Genomic DNA, 9,660 nt, shown 5'->3' on the forward strand with positions numbered 1-9,660 from the left:
TCTGCTCATCTCCAATTATGCTGTCATAAAAAGACCAGAGTGCAATAGTGAGCTATGGTTGCAGGTCTATGACATTAAGCAGCAAGCAGAAATCCCTCAAGATTAATTTTTCATTAATAGACAATGTCTTAAGTCCGTCATGTCTTAAGATTGCTCTGATATTGTCCACAGTAAGGAAGGTAATCAATAATTTTAATCGTAATAAAGCACTTGAGATTGTCAAGATTCAGATGACAGGGCCAAACATGACACATAAAATTATTAGGTTGGCAACACTCTAGCATTTTGATAATAGAGAAGGATGATCTGACCAAACTAAATCTGTGCATGTCAGGAAATGTGCTCATCCCTCAAGCTCAAAATCAATATTAGAAATGCACTCTTTGAAATAAAAAACTGAATATGATAAGCATTTCACTTTCAGCTGACCAAACTAAATCTGTGCATGTCAGGAAATGTGCTCATCCCTCAAGCTCAAAATCAATATTAGAAATGCACTCATGCTTTGAAATAAAAAACTGAATATGATAAGCATTTCACTTTCAATCTACATCCAGCTTCTCATGGATAAAGTTGCAAATCTACTGTACTGTAAAAGATATGTATAATGCATGCAGGCATAAATAGAACAATTGCAAAATTACAGAAATATATAATTAAAGAGTATAAATTAATACAATTAATAAATCAAAATCAAAATGTATGAATTTAAATAAAATTATTTACAATAACATGAATCATAGTTTGAGTGATCTAATTTTCTTGCTTGAAAAACTGGTGAAACTATCAAGATAACTGTCAATTGAAAAAAAAAAAATTGTGGCAATTTTCTTTATTTTTTCCCAACAAATGCAACTGTATTTTGGATGTGCATGCATGACATTTTCCATTATGTATGCAATATACAGTCTATATAAGAGAAACTATACTGAATATTCCAAATCAAGTTCAATTGAGTGAGAAGTTGTTTGGCTTGCAGTATTGACTTTTCCTGAACGCAGGCTAGTCAGGTGCTTCTGCTCATCTCCAATTATGCTGTCATAAAAAGACCAGAGTGCAATAGTGAGCTATGGTTGCAGGTCTATGACATTAAGCAGCAAGCAGAAATCCCTCAAGATTAATTTTTCATTAATAGACAATGTCTTAAGTCCGTCATGTCTTAAGATTGCTCTGATATTGTCCACAGTAAGGAAGGTAATCAATAATTTTAATCGTAATAAAGCACTTGAGATTGTCAAGATTCAGATGACAGGGCCAAACATGACACATAAAATTATTAGGTTGGCAACACTCTAGCATTTTGATAATAGAGAAGGATGATCTGACCAAACTAAATCTGTGCATGTCAGGAAATGTGCTCATCCCTCAAGCTCAAAATCAATATTAGAAATGCACTCTTTGAAATAAAAAACTGAATATGATAAGCATTTCACTTTCAGTCTACATCCAGCTTCTCATGGATAAAGTTGCAAATCTACTGTACTGTAAAAGATATGTATAATGCATGCAGGCATAAATAGAACAATTGCAAAATTACAGAAATATATAATTAAAGAGTATAAATTAATACAATTAATAAATCAAAATCAAAATGTATGAATTTAAATAAAATTATTTACAATAACATGAATCATAGTTTGAGTGATCTAATTTTCTTGCTTGAAAAACTGGTGAAACTATCAAGATAACTGTCAATTGAAAAAAAAAAAATTGTGGCAATTTTCTTTATTTTTTCCCAACAAATGCAACTGTATTTTGGATGTGCATGCATGACATTTTCCATTATGTATGCAATATACAGTCTATATAAGAGAAACTATACTGAATATTCCAAATCAACTATAAAAATGGCCAATTCTTTTTTTGTTCTAAATGCTGGATGCAGGCATGAAGGTCACTTTATAAGAACTGCTCAGGCACCAAGGGAAGGAAGGAAATATAATGTAATTATAAGTCTTTTTGCTACAATTAACTTTTAGACCGAACCAAAGCCTTTGTGGAGTTGGAAAAGCAATTTCATATAGCTCTTGCAGACCACATACTCAGGCAGAACAACAAAGCCAGATGCAAAGAAAATCTCTCTAACACAGCTAAGTGAAAAATAAGAGAGTGTGACATATTACATGACCACAGACCGCCAATAACAAACGTAATACGCCACCGTGCTCCCGTCCCTCACCTACGTGTGTCAGATACTGAGTAACTATGTATCAAATAATATATCGATAAATCTCTTCAAGGTGTGAGGTGGAAGCTATTTGCTTTCCCATCGATAGCTGATTTTACCAGAGGATAATCATTTTTTTCTCCCAGTGGCCTGCCTTGATATTAAGTCGATATCTGCTGTCAGAGTTCATTTTGGCAACAGAGGCAGGACAGATTGCGGCTAGGGAGAATAGTGACGAGCCTTATGCGCTGTTTTACGCAATTTATCTAATGCACAGGTTTGATAACACCATAATAAAATAGAAAACATGCGAGCGGCCTTACTGTTTTAATAAAAACAGTAATGATATATAAATAGACCTATATGCAAAAACTCTGCCCTGCCCGGCTCATGTGTATGTGTGAGACAATTCACATCACCAATCAGTCAAGATAAAGATCTCCCTCTCAGCAGCATGAAAGGGGAAGTGAAAAGCGCTAGAGAGAAAAATCAATAAGGAACCACTCATTGAGGAGGCCACATGTGTGTCACTGTCAATAGGAGTTAATAGGCCTGGGCCCATCTCAGCAGACTGGACCGGCTCACGCTCACTGCGTCCCCCCTCCATCACCTCATAGTGACAACTTAATACATACTGATAGACTGACTGCTTAATGCCACACCAGCCTTAGCATCTAATAAACAGGCTTGTTTAATAGGCCAGCATTAAGAGAGAAGGAACAAAAGATGTTGCATTTTAGATTAAGGGCAACCTTCTGAAAGTGCAAAAGGTGTAAACAAAAGGGTAATTTGATATAGGTGCTTCTGCGATAGGCACATATGGGAACACAATTCTGATCGGAGCATGTTTACCTTATAGCCAAGAGTAGGTTGACCTCCAAGGCAACACAGAGAAAGTAGATCTCTGAGCTGCCATTATGAAATCTAAATTTAATGACGTTTGTCCAAACAGAAGATAAATGGTAAAAAATTAGCTTGTTAATTGGGGTCTGCAGGTCACATTGTTTGGTCCAGTTACACATTCTCCCCCTCATTAACACCCATTAAGACCTCATTTAAGGGGATCTAATTTTTTAATTGATTCTGGTTTAATTAATTTGTAATTAAAGAGGACCTCAGGAGAAGTTCTGCAAATTTTATGGCCCTTTGAAAAATTACATGTAGGGAGAGTGAGAGTCCCTAAGTTATAATATGAATGCTAAATTATGCACTGATGGAAAATACAAAATAGGAGGAGAGTGGAGCAGAAAATAACATCAAATATCTATAAGGAGCATCATTTAAAAATTATTATAAACCTAAAATATAGGGTAACGTAATATGCATTAAACAACGAACAATACTTTTGCAGAATGTATTAATCTTGATTAATTTGACTTCATATCACCAATACATTTTAAGTTGTATTAATTAACATTGTTATCATGAACATAAATTAACAATTCATTTACAAATTAACATTTAAGGAATAGTTCACCCAAAAATGAAAATTTGCTGAAAATGTACTCGCCCTCAGGCCATCCAGAATGTAAATGATTTCGAAACACATTTTAAGAAAATGTAGCATTCCATCACTTGCTCACCAATGGATCGTCTACAGTGAATAGGTGCTGTCAAAGAGAGTCCAAACAGCTGATTAAAAACATCACAATAACTTTGTGAAGCAAAAAGCTGCATATAATTTATAATAAACAAATTCACCTATAAGATATTTTAACTTCAAACCATTGCTTCTGGCTAAAATAAGTGACCTCAACCCATAACATTGCTTTCTCCGGTGTCTGAATCAGGAGAGAAATATGCACAGATCAAGCACCCTTTACAGAAACAGTCCAAAACAGTTCTAAACAAATATGTTGGTGGATATTAATTTAAGAGCACAGGCCAGGGTATGGACTTTTCACTGGAGTAAGTGTTATTACAGATTATGGCACTTTGGCCAAATTTGTTTCTTACAAACATGCAGCTTTTCACTTCAAAAGATGTTAATTTATGGGCTGGAGTCACATGGAATACTTGTAGATTATTGCGATGTTTTTAACAGCTGTTTGGACTCTCATTCTGACGGCACCCCTTCTCTGCAGAGGATCCACTGGTGAGTAAGCAATGTAATGCTAAATTTCTCCAAAATTGTTACGATGAAGAAACAAACTCATCTACATCTTGGATGGCCTAAAGGGGAGTAAATATTTAGCAAATTATCATTTTCGGGAGAACTTTTCCTTTAATCTAGATTAATAAATGCTGAGAAAGATTGCTGTCCATTAATACTTACTGATACTAATTGCATTAACTAAACGTGAACAAAGTGAACCTTATTGTAAAGTATTACCAGTATATGCAGTTAATCAAGAATTACCTCGTGAGAGCCATCAAAGAGTCAAGTACTGTTTGCACACGTCACTGAAGCACTTCACGTCAACTGAAGCACAACGCAGCAATTCCTGCAGAAGACAAATCCAACAACAGAAACAGAAAAAGACTACATCATAACGTTAATTACAATAATTAGCCTGTGATACCATGCAAAAGAGCATTCCTTACCCTTCAATTTAAGTACAGTGTGAAAAAAAAACAGGTTTAAATCACCAACCAAAAAGCAAGTGTGAACAACACGAGCCAAACATCTGTTGCACTCTCCTTGCTTTAGGTCAGACACATAAAGAGGAAAGGAGATCTATACATTTTTAATGGAACATAGAAATGTATAAATAGAGAATGGTAAGTGTGAAGTCCTGGCTCCAATTGACATTTCAATAAGTAGAACACAGCGTTACCGATCCATTCCCAACTTTCCTGAAACAATTATTGAGATGGTACCTTCAGGCCATGTGTGCTCGGCCTCCCTGGAGCCCCAGTGGCTGAAACAGTAATTGACTAAATTGTAGAACACATCAGGGCCATTTACTGTACAAATGTGCTGAAAATGAATCGTTTAAAACGAAATGAGGGTGACTCTCAAATTAGCAGGGAAAATGATTGAGATGTGGCTCAGGGAATTAGGAAACATGATTTAGAGGTCTGCTAGAGCCTCTGTGTGTGTGTGTGTGTGTGTGTTTGTGTGAGAGAGAGAGTGTTAGAGAGAGAGAGAGCGCGCGAGTTAGAGTGGGCCGTTTTACACACCACACGGGTCTGACTCGTATTTAAACACTGCAACACACACACACACACACACACACACACTACTGACCTGTGCTTAAGCAATACACCATCATGATAATCATCTAGCGAGCGCACTGTCAGCTTAGACATGACTGATGCATTCAGAAATTTATTCCAAAAGCCTAATCAACTGCTGTCAATGTTGCATTTGACCCCTGTCTCACAATACTGAATTTTCCTGCCTAAAACAATAATGCATTTGACCTCAATCATAACTGCCAATCCCATGACACCTTGTCACTTCTTGCTAATACTTAATTTGTGCATAATTTCCACTGGCTAGGGAGAGACTGCAACCTAAAAACGTTTTACAACCGGTCGAGATATTTCACCTATTCATTTTAAAAAAGCTTAAATCCGGCAACGACAACAAAGGGCAGAGTCACAGATCAAAGGACACAGTCCAAGATTGGTTTCAATGTCAACTGCTGTGAGGTGTTACAAAGTGATCTTAGCTACACATTACACAGTGTACCCATTTCCTAAGAACAATTCCAATAAATTACACCGTGTGGTAAAGGCGCTGACAGATTTGATTGATTGTCCTGCAGCCACTGTTGATTTTTGCTTCTTGTGTCTTTTTTTCAGCTCCCAGCGTTCTTTATTTCTTAATCATCCCTCACAGTTCTCTGCCAATTAACTGTAGATTTGTGCTCCTTGGTGGCCTGTAGATCTATGTGTAATGATGTGTTTATGATGAGCACTCTGGCATTTCGGACTGCTAGCCAGATGAAACTACACTGTCTCATTATGATTATCCCTAGGTGGTTCATGGTAAACATAAGTGCACATTAATACATGTCTAGATGCACAAATACATACATAGCTTTACATGTATATCTAATACACACATGTAGAGCAGGACCTGATCTTAAAGAGACAGCGTTGCTCTACCTAGCAGTGTTGGGGAAGCTACTTTGAAACTGTAGCTTGTTAAAGTAAAAGTTCATCATAATTTTAAGTATAGTTTAACTACAACTAAGCTTTCGTTTTGAAAAAGTAGTTAACTGTGCTACAAGCTTCAAATATCAAGCTTACTAGAATAGCGTTATTTAAGGGGCTTTGTATACATACTATACAAGGATAAAATGTAACGTTTAGAGCCAAATTTTATAAATTAGAAATGTATTTTCCTTAATTAGGGTGAAAGTACAAACTTAAACAGGTAAATGTATACTATAACAAAACATTCCAATTTACACAACAGAATCACAAACATAGTAGAACAGGGATTTAAATCAGTGAATCACTTTTCCATCAGTTCATTTACATGTACAGGCTAAACCAGTGGCTCTCCACCAGGGGGGCATCATTAAATTATATTAAAATTAGATGTAATTATTTAATTAAAATTTCATTCAAATACTCACACACACCAAAAAAAAAAGAAAGAAAAGTAAACTGAAATCCATTAAACCTACAATTTTTATTGAATCTTATAGAATCACAAAACAATCCATGTTTAATTCAATACATCATCATTCCCAGTTACTGTTAATAAAACAAATTGAAAACATGCAGCATTGTCATAATTACAGCAGAAATACTAGAAGACATATTTTTAGCCAATATGAGAGGCTTTTGAATATTGTGTTGGACAATATTGTGTTTTGACCTTCGAGTCAAAAAAGGTTGAGAACCATTGGTCTAAACAAACCAGAATTTTCAATGTTATATACAAGAGAGGACCAGCCAAACAAATCAGTGTATGTGTAAGCCTATTCAACTATCCAATGACATAATTAAAAATTCAGAGCCAAATTTGATCATTTAGAGATGCATTTTCTCAGTGTGCATATCAGTATTAATCTTGAACAGGTACATAACTATAAGCTGAAAACATAGTAGTAAGTACAGGGACTTGACGCAGTAAATATTTTTTTAAATAAGTTAATTTACATGAAGCATCTAAATTAACTGATTCAGTAAAATAAATTATAAATTACATATAAATATAATTAAGAAATTTTAAATAAATAACTAATATTAAATATACATTTTATTATAAATTATAAAAAGACAGAGAGAGAAAAAATACCATTTAGAGGCGTTTGATTATTCCTTCAGCTCTGACATTAAAAACAGATATGTACTATGAAAATCATTGCTACTTTTATTGCTTAATCCCCAACACTAGTACCTAACGTGTCACTCCAGCGTTCAAAATGTTGACCAATTTAAGTCTATCAGTGACGGAGCCGCTCCTGGCTATTTACAGCAATGTTCACGTAATCTTTCTTTAATGGAAAATTTGCTGCTTATCGATCTACACTTTGCAATGCCTGCCAGCCACACTCCAATTATGACAGCTGTCAAAAGCATTCATAGGCTCTCCATAAACCTGATGTGAAGTCACGGCACACTGTTGACTTACCACCGATAGTCTGATCAGTTTATTTTGATATGATACTACCATACTAGTACATATTGGCTTTACCAGAAATCCATCTAGAGTAAAAATTTGTGAAGAAAAAAAATGTGTGTGATTGTATGTTTCTGTGTTAACTCCAGGCCAGAGCTGGGGTTCGCTGGCCGTGGCTATTAGGTTCTGTGATTTGCTATTCCGATCGCGCTCTCTTTACAGCCCATTTCCTCTCCACACAATAACATAAAAGACCATTTTTGTTCAATATCAAAGACTCCAACCGAATAATCACAAGGGTGAAACTGTAACTATTTTACAGGTACCTCTGGGATATCCCCACACAACAGGGGTGTCAAAATGAGCGCAGAGAAAAGTTTCTGCAGGGCAAAGCCTGTTTTGGCATTTGTTCCAACATCTGCCTATAATTACTTAATTATCCCAATCAGTTACTAGCGCTGACATTAACATTTCACCAAATGCTAAATCATAGCCGAAAGTTGCCCTGTTCTATGCTGCCACGCCGTTAAAACGGATCATGAAAAATGCATAGATGATAATGTACAAGGATACTTAACTAATTGAGCCAATTAAGGTGGGAGAATTGGTTTGAATGAGAGCAGGGGAGACAGTGCCCTGAAGGAACCCGCTCTGACACCTCTGATATACTGCTGTGACTTTCACTATTCAGTCATTCAAGCCCCGGGTTATATTTCAGCAGACAAAAGAACTTGCCCTCAGTCTAATGGCTTGGTTAAAATCAACATAAAAGCAAGCAGCATGTCTTTAAATACAACAGAGAACTTCTTCAGGCCACACACATGCTCTAAGGGCGGAAGATATATAAATGGTGTAAAAGCAGAAAGTCAATTTCACTGAAAAGTTTTCTACAGCATTAATGGGGTATATTGTGATATCCAGTGGTCTGTCTGTCTACAGACAGATAGACAGACCGACCAATGGACAGACAGACAGATGATAGATAGAAAGTCGGACAGACAGACAGACAGATGAAAGAAAAATAGACAGATGATAGAAAGATGGACGGACAGATAGATAGACAAATAGATGACAGATAGAAAGACAGACAGACAGACAGACGATGATAGATAGAAAGACGGACAGACAGTCAGACGGACGGACAGACTGCCGGAACAGAAAGACCAAAGGACAGATAGATAGACAAATAGCTGACAGATAGAAAGACAGACAGAAAGACTGACTGACAGATGATAGATAGAAAGACGGATGGACCGACAGACAGATAAACAGATGACAGAAAAATAGACAGATGATAGAAAGATGGACAGACAGATAGACAAACAGATGACGGAAGGAAAGAAAAATAGACAGATGATAGAAAGATGGACGGACAGATAGACAAATAGATGACGGAAGGAAAGAAAGAGAAAGAAAGAAAGAAAGAAAGAAAGAAAGGACCCGACCGACCAATGATAGATAGAAAGACGGATAGACAGACAGACGGATGGAAGGATGGATGGTTGGATGGATGGATGGATGGCTGGACATACAGACAGACCAATGGACAGATAGATAGACAAATACCTGACGGATAGAAAGACAGACAGACAGACAGATGATAGAAAGAAAGACGGACAGACGGACTGCCGGAACAGACAGACAGATAGACAAAAAGCTGACAGACAGACAGACAACGATAAAGAAAGAACAATAAAGAGAGAACGATAGGTAGATATATAGATTATTTAAAAAAGACTACCCATTGGATATGAAAAAGAAAACATCACTATTCTAAAGGTCATCCTGTAGAAACACAAAAGAAGAAAACAGGCAATACTCATGCTGAATATGCCAGAACATGGATTTGCAAAGGGCCTTGATGCAGAAACACAAAGTCATTGGAGACCTAAGAAGAGATGAATGATTTGGTTGGGTTGAGAACAACACCCTCTAAAAATCCAAATCTGTGAAATCACCAGACCCTCCC

This window comes from Sinocyclocheilus grahami, unplaced genomic scaffold (genome assembly GCF_001515645.1).
Source record: "Sinocyclocheilus grahami isolate Dianchi unplaced genomic scaffold, SAMN03320097.WGS_v1.1 scaffold225.1, whole genome shotgun sequence".
NCBI lineage: Eukaryota > Metazoa > Chordata > Actinopteri > Cypriniformes > Cyprinidae > Sinocyclocheilus > Sinocyclocheilus grahami.